Source organism: Suricata suricatta, chromosome 14, assembly GCF_006229205.1.
Source record: "Suricata suricatta isolate VVHF042 chromosome 14, meerkat_22Aug2017_6uvM2_HiC, whole genome shotgun sequence".
In the NCBI taxonomy this organism is placed as follows: Eukaryota; Metazoa; Chordata; class Mammalia; order Carnivora; family Herpestidae; genus Suricata; species Suricata suricatta.
Window position 1 is genome coordinate 53,681,455 of NC_043713.1, and position 22,047 is coordinate 53,703,501.

At 42.1% G+C, this 22,047-nt stretch overlaps 1 protein-coding gene across 13 annotated transcripts in view; it reads right to left on the minus strand.

Moving 5' to 3' along the window:
* The window catches only part of EPB41L3 (erythrocyte membrane protein band 4.1 like 3), a 143,723-nt gene that overhangs the window by 121,205 nt on the left and 471 nt on the right, over nucleotides 1-22,047 (minus strand). The window lies entirely within an intron of this gene.

Sequence of the window (22,047 nt, forward strand, 5' to 3'; positions counted from 1 at the left end):
TCCGGAACACTTCTCAGATCTCCCACGTTCTATACTAATTTATTGTTTACATATCGTTTCTCACCTCTACAGCACAACCACCAGGACAGCAAGGATTTTTACTGGCTTGTTCGCTGCTCTATCTTCCGTTCCCAGAATAATGCCTGGCACTCAATGGCGGATACTCGGTAAATAGTTGTTGAAAGAACTACCGAATAAGCAGCATAGTGTGAATACTATTTAACAGTTTCCGTACTAGACGGATGAAACAATCCCCTAATGTTTAACACTGACCATTGGCCACTGTAGGGATGTGAACACTCAGGCAACTGGTTCCCCCCACGGACATTTAGGGTTTTCCCGTGCTTTCACTGAGAAACGATAACGCAACAAATGTCCTACGTGGACATGTATTTGAAGATAAAAAGGAGTATTTCAATGGAAAGATTTGAATTTCTCCTTTTGGTACGAGGATCTCAGAAGTTGAAAAGAATAAGCAGCGGCTCACAAAAAAGTGTCTGAACCCATTTGTTTGGCAAATTAGCAGGCAATCTGTTTGCTCCGCCAAGACGTAGGCTCGGCTGTGTGTCAAGTGACATCCCACAGTGAATTATTACAATAAAATTATAGGGTTGATAAGAGAGAAAAATTGCAGGGAAAACGACTCACGCAAAGCTTTGAGGAGAGGAAAACATGACGGAAACAACAACAAATCCTCAACAGTTGTTCTGCGGTGAAAGCACACATCACATTCCCGGCAAACACAGTCCACGCGACCGGGCCCTACGCTCAGGTGCAGACATGCACGACTCCCAGCCTGTCCAACTGCTCAGTACCATTTCCAGTAAAGGCAGGGGGAGATCAATGATGACAAAACTCCTTTTCTACCCATCCAACCCCTAATTACTTCTGATGTGTCTATCTCGTCTCTCATTTTTCTCCTTTTCAAAAATTCTCAGGGAAACAATCACTTAAACTATCGCCTGTAACCAAGAATTGCTAGACCTCAACAAATCAAGTGCTGGGTAGATTTTAATTTTTTTAATATTTATTTTGGTGTGAGAGAGAGAGAGAGAGAGAGCGAGAGCGAGCAAGTAGATGAGAGGCAGGGAGGGAGGCACAGAATCCAAAGCAGGCTCCAGGCTCTGAGCTGTCAGCGCAGAGCCCGATACAGGGCTCGAACTCACAAACTGCTGTGAGATCATGACCTGAGCCAAAGTTGGATGCTTAACTGACTAGCCACCCACGTACCACCCAAGTAGGTTTTAAGAGCAAAGGTTAGCTCCTATGGAACTACTGGATGCCCTTCTCAAAAGACCACGCTGAAGCCACCAGCTCTGTGTCGCCCACGCCAGAGTTGCAAAGCGGGCTCCGCAGATCAATGCTGAGACACCTTCGCAAGGTCTCCTCACTGAGTCGCTGTAGGAGCTCTGCCAGAAGTGGAGGTAGGATCTGCTTTATTTTCAACACATACGCTTTGTTTTTCCACAGAAAGGCTGTACCGTCCCTCTACCTTTGAGGTGGATTCAGCTGAGTAACAGCTTTTCCTCCAGTAATTGTTTACCCAACTGTACATTGGTCAATTTTCATGGAAGTCACTAGAATGACGAATATCATTATCCACAGCAATGCAAATGTGGGTGAGGACAACCAAAGCCCAGAACATTCTGGTGGATTAAAGCAGCAAGTGCGGCTCAGCAGTGAGATTGCTTGGTCTTCCGAGGCAAGTCATGGATCTTGTCCGGGACACACGGCTGCATCTCCGCCTGCATTGCTGGGCTTCATGATACACCGACAAATGGCAAGACACAGTAACTGATGACGTTTCAAGGGTGTCAAACCAGACATGCCCCCAAAAGAAACAGGCTTCAAATCATGGAAAATATAATCAAGGCCAAATAAACTAGGTTAACAGATTTATTTCTGAGTTGTTAGTTGGACATGTTTCTGAGTCATAGAGTATTAATCTAGGAGAGACAATTAAGCTGCCTGCCTCATATTAGAAAGCAAGGGAGTGAGGTCAGGATGGTTAAGCACCTCCTCAGGAGTTAAAAATGTTCTGGCTAGAAAAGGCCAAAGTATAATAATCTATCTTCTGTATGAATATTACTTTGTTATTAAGGTCACTGCCAATCAAATAAAAAATTGAAGATAAATTATAAACTTGTCCTCCAAATATTTTCCAGGAATTTAAACCTAATGTTCCCATGGTTAAATGCTATTTTAAAAAAAGTATCTAAGAACTAGTATGTGAAATCTGATTAATAATAAAACAAATAGACGGGCGCGTAGGTGGCTCAGTCGGTTAAGTGTCTGGCTTCAGTTAAGCGTTCAGCTTTGGCTCAGATCATGATCTTGGAGTTCATGAGTTTGAGCCCCGCATTGAGCTCTCTGCTGACAGCTCGAAGCCTGGAGCCTGCTTCGGATTCTGTGTCTCCCTCTCTCTGGGCCCCTCTCCCCCTCAAAAATAAACATTAAAATTTTTTTAAATAATAAAAACAGTACCACTTCAAACTAGTTTCTCTCCATCAGTGTTACACAGAATAACACTCTTACTGACATTCATCACTTAAGGGAACAAAATTAGAAAATGCAACAGTAATTAACTTTTGTATTATTTCCCTTCCAGGTAATGTCACCCATGCATCCCTCCCTCACCTTCCAGGTTCAAAGAGTTTAAAGCTCAAACTTGTACTCAGGATTTAGAGACTGGGCATAATACCTACCTAACAAAGATGTTGCAGGCTAAGAGACAGCAGAAAATCAGACTAGAATAGAAGCTCCATGTGGGCAGCAATTTTCTGGTTTCTGCTCACCACTGTGTAGTAAAGTGTCTGGGATATAATAGGTTCTCATGAAAATATTTGGCAAATAAATGAATTAATATAAATACTAATTTAGCTGGCACTCAATATCACTGTGATTAACTTAGTCATGAGATGTTGAGATATTGACTAATTTCAACATCAGCCATTAAAAGCCTTAATCATAATATACAATATAAACAAAAGTTTACCTTGAAGCAAGAACTCAAACATTATCAAACAATGCACCTCAGAACGTTGTTTACCACAACTAAAAGCATTAGCTTTATAGAACAGCAACATTTACTCCTTTCAATACCAAGCAGAAATTTATAGTTACAGTATAATAATACACTATAGTAATAATACAACCAGTGTGTATCTGTAGACGTAAATGGTGATCTGGATGAAAAGTACTTGCCATTGGAAGGCATACTCGACAGACTATCTTTTAGAGACTGTATGTTTCATTGTTTTGTGCTCTACCTCAAAAACACATAAGTGCATTCATCAGCCTGCTCACCATAGAATGTTACTAGAGTTCAAAGCCTTTAGAACACATCAATTCCCCTGGTTTCTGACCCATGTCTACATTCAACGATTTGAAACCATGAAAAACTAACATTGCTCCTAAAAGTCTTCGCAAGAGGAGCCAAATAAGTAAACAATGAAACGTAACCAAGCAAAGCAGCAGACACAATAGACAAGTTTTCCATTTTACTGCAGCGCACCACAAATCACATTACACAGACTGTATTTCAAGACTGAAAGAGAATATCAAGGACCCAATATCCAAAACATCATAGGTCAGGCAAGCAGGGATACAGGAGTGATTCCTACTACAATTTCCATGAGGGCTGGTCTATGTCCCTTCTACAAGGCCCACGATTACCGTGAAGGCAATGGTTTCCATACATTCAGCTTTCACAAACTGGTCAACTGACGTCATAGAACATGAAATGGTGGTCGTTGCTACTGAGCCAAACACTGCCCACAATGGTTTCTGAACGGAAGGTATTCAAAGTGGATCTCTCCAAATCGTTGTGCCCCCATGTCTTTCTCTGAATCTAGACTACCACAGCCTCCTCCTGATGAAGTCTCTTTTTCCTTTTTCAAACTATTTAAATCAGCTTTTGTGTCCACTGAAACAATAAACCAACAATCCATGTCAGAAATAGATGGATACTCTCAAACTGCTAAAAATACATGTATACATAAATTTGTACCTAAAAGGATTAGGTTATGTTTTTGCAAAATAAATGCAATCCTTCCCCATTTAATTTTCAAAATGTATTCAACTTAAAAGACGTTTAATACCTTTCAGTTATCAGTTTGTCTTCTTTGAGAAAGACTGTCCAAGATCATACCCCTTACTAGGGTTTTTTTTATTTGGTTTTAAAAACTTGTTTTAAAATAAGGATTTTAAAAACATGTATATATTTTTATAATGACCTACAAATATATAAATGCATATGTATATGTGTATATACATACATTTCTCTAAATATATTAATTTACTTAATTCTTATAACAAACCTATGGAGTGGATGTTATTCCTAATCCCAAATGAAGAAACCGAGGCACAGAGATGTTATTTAACTTTCCTCTGGTCATGCAGACAGTAATTGGCTGGGCTCTTAACTACAATATTATACTGCTAACAGCTGCTTTCCTACTATCCTTAATTAATAGACATAAACAGAATACTTCTATGGGTCATTTTCAGGAAACAGGGCAGATCAGGGATTCTACATTGCTAAAATATAATGTCATCTCTCCCTTTGACATGATGCCCTGAGGGGTGCACAAGGAGGCCACGCTGTTCTATTTCCACCACTCAGCAAGTTAAGGCCGCTTCACCTGATCTATAGAAGATCAAGGGAGGATCTGCTGAGCTGGCCTGGATCACATGGCCAGGACAGAGAGGTGTGACAGACAAGGCCTGGGTGCCCAGCCTACCAATGCAGCCGGGGAACAGGCAGCCTGTACTGGTAGCCCCAAATAGTCACAAGAAAGGAGTCCGGAGCAATTCTCCGGAGCTCAAGGGAGCAGGTGCTGGTCAGACTGAAAGATGCACATGACAAATGTTAACGTGGTGAGATCACTTGTCTAGCTTATTTCAGTTCTTCACTTTAATCATGCATTGCAGGGAACTCAGTTTTAGGACAGATATGCCACACTTCATATCATTCCGCTCCAAAAAATATGCAATAGTGAGAGCAGCCAAGTAACAGAAGTTCCCCTTCTTCGATTTTGATGCCCTTTCAACATTTACTCTTTGCTGGGCCCAAGGTGAGCAGGGCTGGACAGCCCAGGGGCCAGAGTGGTCAAAACAAGGGCCGGACAACCAAAGCAATGAGGAGTCTGTCCAAAGGCGACAGCACGGCCTAGGAAAGCTTTCCCGTGGACCCACGCTGTTCCATGAACTGGCATTTTAAATCCAACTGTATGAAGTATTAGTAATACTAATAGCCTGTATAGCAACACAATGAGGTCAGCTTTACTACAATTCCCATTTTGGACATGCACTTAGCATGAGCATAAATGTCACATAAACCCAAGGCTAGTATTGCCATCCACACTTTGCAGGTGAAGAAACTGTGGTTAAGAAACTGACAAGGGGGGCGCCTGGGTGGCTCACTGGAAGTGAGGTCATGATCTTATTATGGTTTGGGAGTTCAAGCCCCACATCGGGCTCTCGACTGTCATAGCACAGAGCCTGCTTTGGATCCTCTGTCTCCCTTTCTCTCTGTCGCTCCCCCGGCTCTGCACTCACTTGCTCCCTCTCTCAAAAACAGAATAAATAAATAAACACTTAAAGAAACTCTCAAAAGCGTGCTCATGACAGCATTGTTAGAAAAAAGTGACTGAGCTGGGAATAAACATACACACTGTATGATGTATAAAGACAAATAACTGCCTGTCGAAAATCTGATCCCTAACTCCCACAATGATTATAACACATATAAATACTGTATTATAATCATAATGCCTATGCCTGATTATATAGATATTACATATATAACAAAGCATGAAGATTCCCTCTTCTTAGGACTTAAAAGTATGAGAATGATCTTCAAGCACACAGGTCTTCTAGATCCTGCATTATTAAGGAATACCTAAAACTGACATCTTCTTTACCACTCAATGAACTTCTCTTTATCAGGCATATGCATTGAAATCATTGCAGTCTCTAGTACCTCTTCCAGAAAGACACTTTCTATAGGAGAAATAGTCAATGCATATTTAAGGCTTATGAGGATCAAAATGATGCTAGTATTTCTACTAAAGTGGTTTTAATTTCATCTTCTTTTCAGTATCAGATACAAGACCACCAAGAAACAAGACTGTTCCACCAAACAATTCCATTTCACGAGAAAGCCAGAAAAACAATGACCTCAAGTCATCACAGTCTCTTTCAAGAGAGCTTCAAAACATCAGCTTTGCTGACCTGGGCCTGAGACAGAGTCCTGACTAAAGCTCACACTAAAGAAGAATGGCTTCAAACTGAGGTGCAGTTGCCATCAGGCATTCTAGACTCTGTGAAGCCAACCGCAGGTGGACCCTATGGGGTGGAGCACTTGGATGTCTTGGGCAAAGCAACTTCTGTGGGCCATCAGTTGGAGAACTTCATGAGGGAGGGTTATGGGGGATGTGGGACTCCCACATCGTCAGTTGTTAAAGAATATCTAATGTGGCGTCTTAGCAGTCAGCTCTCCTTTTTCAAACAGACATGCCCAACTCACACTAATCTCAGAACCTCATGAAGGAATAGGTCACTGTTGGCATCAAGAAAAAAGGAATATACAGTTTATCCTTGAACAACATAAGGGGTTATGGGCACTGACCATCCCCTACAGCTGGATATCTGTGTATAACTTTTGGTTCCTCAAAACTTGAACTACTGCTAGTCTACTGTTGACTGGAAGCCTTACCAATAAGTCATTTAACACATATTTTGTAATGTGTACTACTGTATTCTCATAATAAAGATAGAGAAAAGAAAATATTAAGAAAATCAGAAAACACTGTTTATCAGAAAAAATCCACATGAAGTGGCCCTGCATTCAAACCTGTTTTGTTTAAAGTCAACTGTAACTGGAAACAAATTTAAGAATGAAAAGAGATATTCCATTTCACCGATGCCAAGTATCTAGAGCTAGAAAGAGAGAAATTCTGGATTTCCACCCTCCTGTAGTTTGGACACGATACTTAAATTTAGAGAAGACAGTAATGAAAACTTTCTTTGGGATAAGAAATTCTTTAACTTGTAGATGACTTTGCCATATATGAAAACACAAATATCTTTATACCTTACTATTTCCTAATATATTCCAAATGAAAAATTATCATTCAGTTTTCTTTCATTAGAATGCATGCCTAATCAAAACCTCACTTATCTACTTGATATTTCCCTGAAGAGCTCAGAATTAAAAACCAACTGCACCTTGATTTTCCCAGCACAAAGAGTGAGCACGAGAGATGTACAAATGATTTTCTAAATTACAAAAACAATGGAATATTCATTGGTAAGGGGGAAAAAAGCGGTTTACCTTAGACTGTGCTAAAACTGGAAGGGAAAAAAAGGGGGCAGGCCAGATGGTATGTCTGGGAAGGTACTGACAACGTGCAAGTGTTAATTCTTAAGGAGGGGGTGAATTACGATATTCTAACGAGCATCAAGAATACCAAGTCCAAGTTAATTGAAAATGACTGGAATCCAACTGTCACTCTGGAAGCATGACACAGCTCAGTGACGTATGTCTTGATCTGGCACACGTACCAGTTCTTTTACATCCCAAGATCATCCTGCACCCCATACGGGCAAGCTTTCTCATCAGATAATCTCACTTTTTAAGGTTATATTTATAATTTAAAATTAAATCACTTAACTAAACCAGAGCTACTAAATGTCAAAGATTGACTTAGATTTCTCCTTCATAAGTTCATGAGATTGTCTCACATTATATTTTAAACTCCTTCACTTAATAATTTTTAAAACTTCTTTGTTATTTTTTTATTTTTGATAGAGACACAGAAAGTGAGCAGGGGAGGAGCAGAGAGGAAGACAGACAGACAGACAGACAGACAGACAGACAGACACACACACACACACACACACACACACACACACACACACACAGAAAATATGAATGAATGAATCCAAAGCAGGCTCCAAGCTCTGAGCTGTTAGTATAGAGCCTGACGCAGGGCTTCAACTCGTCAACTGAGAGATTATGACCTGAGCCGAAGTCAGATGCTCAACTGACTGAGTCACCCAGGTGCCCCATAAACAATTCCTTCATTTTTCAAATATGTCCTGGGCACCTATTACATACTTAGCACTGTTCTAAGAGCTGCAATTTATGTCTGTGAACAAAACAGCCAGAAGTCCTATCCTCAGGAAGCTGATAATCTCTGGGTGGGGCAGATGCACAAGAAACATAAAGTAAAATATGTTTAATATAAAGAAATGTAAGCAGGGAAGGGGAACAGGTAGTGCTGGATGGAATGAGAGGTGGTGGGGGCTTATGTGCCAGAGGCAAGCTGGGTAAATATGCTGGTGGAGAATGTTCCAGGGCACAGCAAGAACCACATCGCTGAGGTGGAAGCATGACCCTGTTCCAAGATGGGTAAGGAAGCCATGCACATTGGCTAACACATTCGGTCCTCACTAACAAGAAATGCCCCACGGAACACTACTGATGTCAATGTTCATGAACTAACACAGACGAAAACAGCAAGCTGCTAAAGGATATATATATATGTGTGTGTGTGTGTGTGTGTGTGTGTGTGTGTGTGTGTGTGTGTGTGTGTATGTGTGTGTGTGTGTGTGTATATGTGTGTGTGTGTGTGTGTGTATATATATATATATATATATATATATATAATATATATACCATGCATCATTTGTTGTTTAAACATTAAACACAATACCACAAATAATTTGGCGACACTATACATAGTAATGTGGAAAGTACTAAAGAACAGTCATCATCAGGCTAAACACAAATCCAGAAAAATGTCTGCTCAGGAGAGGGAGGGAGGCACAACTGTAAAGGAGAGCCTGGGAGGGCCCAGCACTCGTGTTCTGCTCCTTGAGCAGGACGGTGGGACACAGACGGTCACCAGCCTATTCCTCAACCTTTTTGTGTATCAGAAATGTTTTGCACTGTTTGTAGAAAAGAATCCTCAACCCTGTCCAGCATCCTCCAGTTTCTTAACCATCCATGGGTCATCTTGACATTTACCACTGAGTAAAAGGCGGCACCAGGACTTGTGCTCAGCTATGATCAAGAATATTTTACCCCTCGGAGGATCATTTGTTATCACGAGGAGAAAGGGGGCAAATGAAGGGAATGAAAAGGCCATCATCACTTTTCTGGCACTTTTCTGAAATTAGAACCTTTCGTGGTCTACACAAAAGGGCTATTTAAAAGAAAATACAGCAAATCTATGCTCAGTGCTTTAAACTAAGCTGCCCGTCACAATTTTAAATACAGCCCCTTCTCTACACAGCAGGTAAATATTTTTAGCAATGTCACCTTTGCTTCTCTATATACTTCCATAAAAAAAAACCAACACTTGTGGACAGAAATTCATATGGCGTTTCACACCTCACCAAACATGCGTCCAGTCTTTCCATGAGCGCCCGGCTATCCCAGCCCTGCCACTGCATGCGCCTCTCCTACTTGCTTAATTTCCTCTTCTCCTCAACCCACTGCAGTCCGCCCCACCCTTGGGATGCCCTGGGCTGGGGGAAGAAAAAGGAGAGCAGGGAAATGGGCACCTCTCTGGGTTTCTGAGAGCTGGCTGGCCTCGAGGCCGCTAAATGCCAAGCTGTTTCGGGAGTGGGATCTCTGAGGTACTCAGGAGCCTCGGACACCGCTCCTTCCTGAAACATCTCCCCCAGGGTCCTCGCTCTAGGCTACTAAACTCATCTTCCCTGACTTTAATGACTTTCCTATTTTAAAGACTCAGAGTCTTGACCTTAAGCTGTCCCCTCCAGTGGGTAGATTCCTGGACATCTCTTCTTGGAGGTCCCGCAGGATCGTTGGGCCCAATTCCTGACCTCTGTGCCACCATCACCAACCCCACCATGACCCCAGGCCTTCCCCCAGTGGATGGAAACTCAGGGACAGTAAGTGGGGCCACTCCCCTCTCCCCCTACCGCCCAAACCCGACTCATCACCAAGTCTCCCAATTCCATCTCCTAAACACTTTCTAAATATTTCACTTCCCTCCATCTCCATGACCATGGCTTTACTTCAAACTACACTGAATTCTTCCTTGGACAGTAATACTGCTTCTAGTTAGTGAGTACTTACTACATCCTAAAGACTTATACACAGGGATGCTGGAAGGGCTGATTTATTGTTGAGTGTGATTATTCTTAGTTTATAGAAAAACGAAGTGAAATTTTTTAAGGGTAAGCATTTCCCAAAGCTATAAATCTAGACCTCTGTGGTATCAGTATTTATTAATACGTTTATGGATTCATTTGTTCACACAAATGACTCAAGAACAGTAATTTTAACTATAACTGATACATTGCCCCTTAAAAAGTAAATTCCCTAGGTTACTACAAGAGCCAGAGTAACTTTTCTGAAAATCACATTTGACCAAATTCTCCAACAGGGCAACTGCCTCCACATCACCCACATGGTGCTATGGCTCATGGGGCCTTGAACTCTGACCCTTGCTGCCTCCAAAGCTCATCTCATCTTCTCCCCAGTATCCCTGGATCCCATGCTTCTTAGCCAGAGGCAATTTCCTTTAATTCCTTAACAGGACTTAGCTCCCTATTTCCTCTGGGCCTTTGTACCTGCTGCCCAGTCACCTCAAACACCCCCTTCTAGTCCACCCTCGACCCTGTCAGGCCCTCCCTTGTTTCTACCATGTGCCGATGTAGATCACAGTGCTCAGGTCGTAGGTCTGACATCTTGTCATTTCCTTCCAGGACCACACACCCAAGTCTGGGTAGGTGAAGTTCCTTTGTCTCATTTAGCGCCCCAATTCCCGTATTACCGCACCGGTCATGGCAGATGGGGACTGCCAAGCAAGCAATTACTTATCTCTGCGCCCTGGGTGCCAGGGAGCCGCAGGAGAGGGAGCATTGCTGTTCGTTTCCCTACCGCTCTATAGCCCACAGCCACATGGTGCTGGTCCTTGGTAAGTACTCAACATACACTTCACTGTGAGCAGAGCAAATGAAGACGCAGAACTGTGAGAGCAGAGCATGAAAGAAGTCAAACATGTTCCTTCCCCTAATGTTTGCCATCTTAACTCCCTACCAAGACTATTGATTATGATCATATGCCTCCTCACAGCTGGAAGAGTGCTTTCACATCAATTACGTACCTTCTCATCCCAGTAATTCTACAGGAAGAACAAAGAGGTTGCTCTGAAAACTTAGAGCTCTCGCTCAGAGTTTCAGGGGCTTCTTTTATCCACATGACACATAAACACAAGCCTTTGGACAGGTCTGCCGTGTATACCCATGAGATACTTCAGAATATGAATGAGCTGGGACGCAGCCAAGGTTCTGGATCCCGTTAACCAGAGTCGCAGTCAGAACTCGGCAAAGGGGCAGCGGAAAGAGGGTTAGGCTCAGAGGCAGATGTAGGTTTCATAAGTACAAAAGCTTTTACGACCTGGAGAACGTTCTTTAAGGATTATAAAATGACACATTCAAACTTAAGTAACAAACAACATTAGTTTCACAGTTGGTCGACATCTGAGTGGGAAACGAGAAGAAACTACACAAGACAGAGGAGAATGTGTATTCGAGGTCAAAATAAGAGCCCAAGAAAGTAGGTACAGGAAAGGGGTGGCAAGAGTGAGCGATTTATTCAGCACTGATCTGACCCAAAGACACATGATGATTACATATGCAGTTCCTGCCCTCAGGCCACTTACAACGGAGAACTGGTGTCATACCTGAAGAGAAGGGATACAAACAGGAAGGACTTCATAAAATGTTAAAAGTCCCCAAAGGACAGTATCTCAAGAAGTCCTCTATACCCACAGTCACTGTGATCTGATCTTGCTTCAGAGCATTCATCATTCTCTGTCATATTTATTTGCTTATTGGCCTGTCCCCCTCCTTAAAATACAGGGCAAACAGGAAAGCAGAGGTCTGCTCTGTCCTGCTCACCGCTGTAATCCTAGCACCAGGTGAGGGACCGGGCTCCTAAGGAGCCTTCCCTAAGTATCTGTGGAGTAAACAAATGAAAAAAAGCAACAAAACTTTACAAAGACTCAAAGTGCTATGTTTTGGCACACGCCACTGGTCTTTAGAGTCTAGATGCATATTTTGGTATATGTTAGTGAGTCTTAAAATGAACTATCACAGTTGCCAAATGAGCATCCTGCTTGGACAAATCATAATTTCAAAGAAGTCTGGCTCACCGCCAAGCAGCTGAGAAGAAACAAGGGCAGTAAGCTTGAGGAGGAAGCGGAGTCAAAGACGGGGTTGGTTTGTTTTGCTTCTTTCTTTAGGCTGCCAGACACTTGAACCAGAGTCATTTGGAGAAGGAATAGTTGGGACAGAAGCTGGCCTGGGTGGAGAAGACCTGGATTCACCTCGGAGGGCAGTTAAAACATTCACTGAGACAGAGTGTGGACAGCGGCCAAGGGCAGACTAGAGAGGCTCCTTCAGGGGGCTGTGTTCGATCTGACCAGCAACACGAGTTCTCTGGTGCACCAGGAAGTCCACAGGAGGTGGTTTATTATGATTCTAGCCAGGGGAAGTTGCAGGCAAGATCACCAGGTTGAAATCCAACTCTTAAATAAGAGCATGTGGAAAAAACAGGTAGGATGGTGAACCGATAATACCAGTAAATGTCTCAGAGGAACATTTTACTGGGAATTAAGTAGAAAAATAGATTATAAAATTCAATTTACTAATATTTGTATATTCCAGCCTTTATCCTTTACATATATTGTCTTAATGTTAAGGCAGTCTTACGGGTCCTTCCAAGATGCAAGTTTGGTGACATCTGGAGACACAGCAATGAGAGGGAGGAAAGTCAATGTCTGAAGACGGTTAAATAACTCCTCTCGCTTGCTGTCCTTCTATACCAAGATCCATGCTCTCAGGAAAGCTTCTTAAGACACTTCAAGCTACACTACAGCTACAGCTTCAAGGTCTGGAAACTCCCTCTGGAATTCATCTTTAGATCCTAACAAACTGCTGTAAACTTAAGTATGAAATACAAGTGACTTGTTGCTTCTCTACATAGAGAAGTGAGAAGTGTTTCCTTCTTAGACAGGAATATAGAAAAATAATGCTAATTAACATGCATCATTATGTAATCAGGCCATTTACCATTTATGGGAGATCACTAAAAATAGTAACATTTGCACAAAGCTTTTAATTATTTTAATTTTCACATATAGAAGTTAAGAACTTCATAGCAGTTTAAGAATATCTATAAGACCCAAATAGCTCAGTATGATTTTGATCAATAGAATCACCTTTACTCATAGAAGTGTATCTTCTCCACTGATTATACACTATTTTAAAAGCAAGAAAACTATCCCCAACTGAAGACACACTGCGCCACGTATTTTTACTTACTGATTTAATATTCCCGACCATTATGCTACAGAACTACCATCATCTCAATTTAACAGGTAAGAAAACTAACCTGTAATCCTAACGTCCTTAGTCTTTAAAGTTAATTTCCTAGGGCCACAAAAGGAGTAAGTGGTGGGCCAGCCGTAGTGAAAACGAAGCAGAGCTCTCTATGCTGAGCACTCTCTCAAACATCAGTACTACTTAGTGTATCCTCTTTCCAGATTACATATTCACCAGACAATAGCCAACAAACTAGAAAGGTGTCAAGAAAAGATTCCTTAAGGTAGCAATCACAAAATGCAGTCCAGAGTCACAGGATCAGCATCCACTAAAGCACCTGTTGGGACATATAGATGCTTAGACCCAGCCCCAGACCTGAGTGGATGGGTTCCTAGAAACTGCTTTGTAACAAATCCCCCCCTAGTTCTGTTACACATGAAAATCTGAACACCACCATGGCTAATTCCTTACAAACCTCCACGACTGTCATGTGGAGTCGCAAATTTGATCAAAGTCTATAGCCTCATTGAGGGTCATCTTTTGGATTATGGAGGTTGAAGTGGAATGTCCCCAGAATTCCATACCTTCTTGCAGACTTAGCTTCGGAGGCTCACAGTTCCTAACAGGTCTCTAGGAACAAGTGAAGTAGGCAAACAATAAAGTAGTTTATAAATGGGAAAATGTTTACTGTGTGCCTACTCTCATTACACATGGCTCTAGAGGTCTTTGGGTCCAGAGGTGTCATCTCAGCCTTCTAGTTGGCACCACCACCACCACCATTTTATAGCTGGGAAACGCTGGCTGGAGAAATAAAGCAATCTGACTTACCTAAGTGAAGGTGAGCAGATGTTTCAACCCATATCTACTCCAACTAACTGTATCTTATTCTACAACATAGCTCCTCCCCATGAATTACTGCTGTCTCGACTTCAGGGTTTAAGGGGAAGAACTTTCCGAACTCCTTGAGCCAAACCAGTCAGCTTCTATACTTTTTTGAACCCCATACTTTGTCCATTAATGGTATTCCTCTTAAGCTCATGTTAATAAAAGTCAGCACTTAGTAGCACAAGATAACAGCATAAAGTAAACAAGTATCAAGAATTCTCTCTCCATGATCTGAGTAACTCCAGATACAAATCACCAAGCAACTTCCAGGCCATCCTCAAGCTCAGATTCCATAATATCACCTCAGTGGAAGTCTAGGTGCACCATTCCAGTTAGTGCCATCTTGGGACCATAAAGCTATTTTCCTCAGACACATGAATGTACGGAAAACCAGATGGATTTCAAGCAAACCTAAAATGGGTCAAAAACATGGGCTAGTCCATTAAATAACAGGGTGGCCCACATCCTGGGAGAACCTGCAGGAAATCTGCGAACTGAGTCTGACATTTGTTCACCCTCACTGCTGAGGACAAAGGAAGGGTTCAGAAATCAGAACAAAACTGTCTCTGGAAGCCCAATGCCCTCACCACACCTCCTAAACTATCCCAGACTCTCCAGTGTCTGGGCTCTGAATTCAGGGTCCAGTTCAGTTACAGGCCGTGGTGTCTGCTACCTGTTGGAATGTGCCAGGATGCATGTGGGGAGACAGTGGGTACCTGGGACCTGAAGGTTAAGCTGTGCTGGTGGAGATCATTTGTGCACAGACTATACATTGCAGGTGAAAAGAAATCAAGAAATGTGGGGAAATAGGTCCTGCTTACATAAATGGGTTAGAAAAAAACTTAGGGCGGAAAGCCGACACAGGGTGAAAGCGCCTGAGGTTAGCTAGCGAGATACTATAATGGGATCATGAGTAACTTGTATCACCTGCAGAAATTTACTTTCCATCTGGCACCAATGTACCTTTATCACCAATTCCACTTGCCCCCCAGACCCTTTGCTTCTTACACACAATTATTACTGTCAGATTTTCTTCACATTCACCATGTGTGTAAGATCTTGTTTTCTTCACATTCATCACGTGTGAAGTATCTTGAGTGCTCAATAAATACGGAGATGAAACCCCTGTTCAGGGTTCTTGTCTCCTCCCGTACATTAGCCTCTCTTGTATTTACTTCTGCACCCTCTCTCTTGCTGGACAAGAGAACTCCAGACTCCTCGTCTGTGACACAGAAATATATGGCTGAAGTACAATTGTTTTAGTTTATTATAACTAATATGCACACACAATACTGAGATATACACAACTGCCATTTGAGATTTTAATTCTGCTAAATGCCCTGTCTTACTAAAGCCCTCTGATGGTGCGCTACAAGACAATGATGAAAAGTTCAGGCACCAAGTAGCAGGAGGAGGTGAAGCTGGATGACAAGACTTCAAATAACCGCCATCATTAAAGTAATGATCCTTCACCTGTACTGTATAGGACCCAAAGAAAATTATTATTTCCCATTAAAAATAATGATGTAGATATAGATTTGTATACAAAAGAAAGCTTCCCAGGACATGCTGTTACATAAAAAAGAAAATGGTTACATATTAACGTTTAAGCTAGAAATCTATTCTTGTAAAATATTATGTACCTATTAGAATCTGTACATACCCAAAATAAAGCTACTGCTATTTACTAAGCACTTATACATCAGGGATTATGCACCGTACTTTGCATATGTTGTAGCACTTAATTCTCATATCCTGGAGATGTAAGCATTATGGTCGTTTTAGAAATTACGAAATAGACTCAAAGAAGAGACTTGACCCAAGTCACAGAACCATGAAGTAGCGAGACTGGAAGCCCAACCCATGTCTGACCCCAGGACCCACACGGTATACTACACACTCCAAGAGACAGCTTCAGAAGGATGTTTGCCCAAATATTAAAAGTAGCTGACTTGAGAAGATGAGATTTTTTTCTTTTTCAGTATTTTAGAATTTAAGCAATTTTAAGCGATTTTTTAAAAATCTCAAATAACAAAGGTATTTTAATTGTAAGGATAAAACAGCATGAAAATCTTCCTATCTTCCATCTATCTAATTTCCACTCAAAACAGCCCAAAAGTGACAATTAATCTCTGACTATATGTGACCACAAAAGAATAAATGGAGTTGCCAAAATATCAATCACTGAGAGGAGAAATCCTTATGCATTTCTGAAAAATTCTGGATTAGGCCATTAACACAAGACCATTTACCTCCAGACTTCTATTCTTCTAACACATTTTACCTTCATCACCAGGTAAATACCCTTCTTCCCTACTCAACTTCCCTCACTGGCTCCCCACTATCTAGTAAAGCCCAAAATATTCTCTAGCCTTGTATCTAAAAACCTTCCACAATCAGGCCCCACATTTCCTCCTTCAGCTTGTCTCCTACTACTCCCTAGTGTAAACGCTACATTCCAGCTAAATTTAGGCCTGCTGCCTGCTGGAGTGTCCTAATCAGGAATGTCTTTTCAATGACTAATCTCCATCAAAGTCCAACCATCTTCCAAGGACCAAAACAGAAAATGAAAACCATTCAATAGAGGTTTCCTATAAAGGGACACATGTAACAAACAGAATACTAATACCCAGAACAGGCCACATAAATAAGCACTGAGCATGATAACGCATTTACAAAAATTTGCATCGCTAAGTAACAAACCAGATTTTGTAAAATTCATGACACCACTCCTTGTAAGAGATCACATTATACAGCACTCCACCAATCAAGCTGTGACTCATATGTTGGAATTCTTATTTTCAAATTATTTAAAGAACTCTTAGGATATTAGGTATTCTTTGCAGAAATAAACACATAGAAACAAAACCATCTGAGGCGCCTGGGTGGTTCAGCTGGTTAAGTGTCCCACTTAGGCTCAGGTCACCATCTCCTGGTCTGTGAGTTCCGGCCCCCTGTTGGGCTCTGTGCTGACAGCTCAGAGCCTGGAGCCTGCTTTAGAGTCTGTCTCCCTCTCTCTCTGCCCTTCCCCCATTTGCATTCTCTCTCTCAAAAATAATATTTAAAAAATCAACAACAAGAAAAGAATCTGGCAAAGGTATTCCCACAAATTCTTGGTCAGATTTCCAACTCCTCTGAATCGCAGGCCGGCTCAGTTACTGTTAGCTCTGCTTTTCCACACAACGCCACCTCCTCGGTCTCTTCACTGGTGAGGCACCATTTCGTACCAGTGCCCGTCACTCCTCCGAGATTTTCTTCCAGTCAACTGCCATCCAATCTCCAATCTCTGATGCATGCTCCAGTCACTGAGATGAGTCGCCTGCTGTCCCTCTGCCACATGGCTGGGAGTAACGGTAAGCCCTGTCCCCATTTCAGACACGTTAAAATGATGAAATTTGGGGCTTGCATAAATACACAGAAATCCCGTCTGCAGATGTAAACACTATGGACAAATGTGACCAAAGAGGAGAGCTCTATCACGGAAAATAGTTTTTCTCTCTTTTAGTCCGATGTCAGGATCAAGATCGTCACCCAGGCCTAATCCATTTTCAGCTTTTGTCACACTTCACTCAGAGAGCTCCCTCTCCTCGTCTTCTGAGAATTCCCTCTACACCAACGTCCTCCATGACACCAATTAGAGCTGGCAGGAGAGGAAGCAGGCCGCCCGCAGACCTTCCCGTAAAAGCAGCCATTCTTTTTCCTCTTGGTACCTGCAGCATTCTCTTCTCTGATATGGGAAAGTCTCCAGAGCCCACCCCATTCAAGCTAGGGGCAGAACTGCAAGCTTGTTATGAAGAGGGTCATGCCATTAAAAATAATGATTGCGTACATGGGCCCGATAAGTCCCACTTTAAAAACAGCAGCGTGCTTTTGAAGCCTTTTCAAATGTTTTTTGTCACACAAAAAATGAAGTCACAAATGGCTTCATTTTTCATGCAAGTCCATACATATTTTCTCAATGCTATAAGTGTTTAGACCTGTGCTTGGTTTGGGGAGGAAGCTCCAAGAAAAATAAGTCCCTACTCACATCATGCACTCACTCACTCACTCAAGGAAAACTGGAGAGAAAAATAAACACACGAGGCAGGTTAAATATTGCGTTTCTCTCCTAGGTCCAATTTAGACCTTTCTGCTGCTTTTTTTCTTTTCTTCTCTTAAGTTCGTAAGGAACGGCTAGAAGAACAACGTATCAAAATGTCAGCCATCTAAAAATTAAGTTGTCAGCTTTTTCTCTGTACTGCAAATTACAAAAGAATTAGAGGTTTGGTGCTAATAGAAGCTTACCATTCTAAAGTGTGCAATTTAACCAATCACCACAGGGTCTAAAAATGCAATACCGAAGACATTTCCACCAAGTGAGCTGTAGTCCTGGGATCTAATTTCAACTTCTCTATTTGTGTTATTCTTCCCATTTCCCCACCCTTGCTTTGGAAATGTGTTCTGGAATAGCTACCCACTTAAGAATTGCCCAGGGCCTCACATGCATAATACACTCACATGAAATACACAACAGTCATCTTAACCAAGGAGGTAGAAAAAAAGACAATGAACATCTGCAACTATATTCTATAGGCCTTCACTTCTTCATGGGCACACCACGCTGCATTCAGAACTCAAAACGTGAACTGTATTTCACAGTTACAGAATTTCAGCCTTCTGTTTATAATCTATTCCATACTAATTTGGGTGAAACGGGTCTGTGATCATCTGTGCCCCAGAAATCTAAGTTACAATTAAAATGTTAAGATATAAAATAATTTGCCAAACAAAACTTGAAAAAGAAATCAATTGCCCCAGATCACTGCAGATACCTAGTAAACCTGTGAAATCTCTAGCTTTTTCCATCGTTTCCAATTGCCAATTGCAATCACATCACTTAAAAATAAATCAGAAAGAGTACTGGGTACTGCCGACCCAGAAAATACACTATCTTTATAGACAACAGCTACTTTTAAAAGATGACACTAATTATCCAAACCAAAAATTCAGCAAAAATGCTGTTTTAGTACAAAGAATAGTAAAAAATATATATGTGTATATATTTGTACATATATATAGTCTCTGTGCATAAACATAATTATATACTCATTATTCTTATTCTCTAGATAATTTTTTAAATGACCCTTTAAAAATTATAGTATTTTCCTCAATAAGAGGAATATTCCATCATTTCTACGATTTCACAAAAAAACCCTCTTCTTCCTTGATCTATGGAACACTTTCCTACACAGCCTTGAATTCACATCTGCCTTCCCATTCTCCACACAATACCTGATGGCGCAGTTCAACTTGAGAAAGGAGAGTCTCATTCATTTATCAGACAAAGTTAAAGCCAGCAAGATGCTTCAGACCATCTGGTTCTGCCTGCCCCACCCTTGTTTCCTTCGAGCCATAGTGATGTCACAACACCAGGCAGGGCAATGACTTCACTGCTCCAGTCATTGCTTCTGAGCACACAATTCTTTGCAGCCAAGGCAAATGACAGCAGAACCCTCAGGAGTGTCTGATGAATCCCCAGCAAATTAGCAGCTAGCAAGCCTTTTGAAAGAAATAGATGTAGCAACTGCATCACCGAGGATCTCTCTAAATGAAGTGGTGTTAAATTGATTCCTGGTTTTCAATAGTTAGTCTATCCTCCATAATAAAGGGGACATTCGGGGGGGGGGGGACTGTAGTTGGATACTTGGAAGACACTATAGGAATCAAAGAGGATCAGGGCAGGCAAGTAAATTAGAAGCGTCTCTCTTCATTATAGTTAAATTCTCACAGAAGACAAACGTATATTTTTCAGCCTACTCTTGCAGTTTTACTTCATGGAAGAGGATATGAATTCTAATTTGTGAATTTTAAGACTTTTTTAAGCACTAACTTAAAAGATGAACATGTATACTATGACACGTAGGACAATACCCTAGTCAAAAAGTTCCTGCCATATTTTAATCCCACATATAGGAAATCCAGAAAAGAGTCACAAGATGATGACAATATCACATCTCTTAATATACGAAGGCTTGCCTGTCTTCCATTTGGGCAGACCCTAGTGCATTTGACCAAACAATTTTTTAAAAATCAATGTATATATAAAATAGCTTCTGATCAAGTAAAAAAAGAAAAAAAATCCCTGGTCTCCTATTTCAACACAGTTCAAAGTTGGCCGAAGTTCAAGCACTGTACAGGAACTGACCAAAAAAAAAAACAAAAACAAAAAACAAAAAAACAAAAAAAAAACTGCCTTTAACCTAAATCATGCTCAGGAAGAAGAAAGAACTTGAAAATTAAATGTAAACATTTTGCTGAGACACTGAATACTTCACCTAATGGAAGTCGCTACTCTTTTTGTTACTGATAAATCACTCACAAAACACGTCTCTTTTTGCAAAAAATTATTTGCCTTAACTGGATTAGCTAAACTTGATGCAGTAATTTGTGCATCTGATACATTCTGCTTTTCTAAACCCAGAACATTATAAGGCAAATAAGACAGTCTTTAGTAGTCAGACATTTTTATCAATGCCTTGTGAAATTAAATTACGGCAAATTTTTCTCAATCTAGGTTTTATTTTCTTTTACAACTTCCTACTGAAGTTTTTTAAAACTTTGAAACCAAAATTAAGATGCATGCTTTACAAACTCTGAGTCAAGATATAAATCACCTCCTATTCCCCAGAGTTCACTCAAGCTTGATGTGCTCCCTTTTCTTAAAGGGGCTTCTCTGAATTTGCAGTAATTGGTCCTGAGTCCGGGGCTCCCAGATATAAGCGAAATCTTATAATGTTTGATCCCTTTTGAGGCTTTCAATTTCAGAGTAAAACTCAAAAAGGTTGTTTCCGGCACTTAAGTGTGAGGACTCTTCCACCAGGGAGGTTAATGCTACGCAGGGAGGCTCCAGTACACCTAGCCACCTCAGAGAGCCTTAAAAGGGGCCCCAAAAAGGTCAGGTAGGATATCTGCAAAAGCAATTTTGCAGGACTGCAAGACTCATGTAAAAACACTGAAACACCAACTTAAACACGTAATGGAAGCAGTGCATTAGCAGGACCGCCTGGCCCTCTCAGGATTTCCCAGCCGAGCCTCCACACGTAATTAATACCACATGTTTTCTTTATCATTCCGTTTGTTCTGCAACAACCTCTTTCCAACTTTAACCCTGGGCTGCAACTGGAGGAGAAAGCCCTGGAAAACTTTGGATTCCTAAGTATAAAACCCCGAAAGGAAAGACGGCTCCCTCTGCAAAGGACCAGTTACGATTTACTAGGTAACCACACCCACCGCATTGCAGAAGCCGTGAACTTGGCGGGGGATGGAGGGGAGAGGGAAAGGGGGGAGGGGAAGAAGTAGGGCGAGATGAGAGGCGAAAGCCAAGGAAGCGAGCCCCCTCGGCAGGAGCCGGGAAACACCGCCAGGAACTGGCTGGGACCACGACTCCCGAGGTCGGAAGCGCCGGCCTCCCCACCCCCACGCGCCGCAAAGCCGCCCTCGCGGACACCTCCCGAGGCGGCTCGCAGTCCCCCGAGCGCCAGGTGAGCAGTGCGGCCCCGGCTCCTACGCAGGGGGTCAGGGGAGCCGCAGGCTGGTGCCGGGGGCGCCGCAGGTGCCGGGCCAGAAGCAACCTCTCTAGGACGCTCCCCCTCTTTTCCCAGGGGCCCGGCGGCAGCCCCCGCCGCCGTCCGGGGAACGCCGCCCCACAGTTCGAGGAAGGCGACAAGTTACATAAAAGCGGCCGACCCGCTCCGGAGCGAAGATGCTTTGTGCCGAGCGCACCTTACCCGCCCCGCGCCAGGCAACCCAGACGAGCCC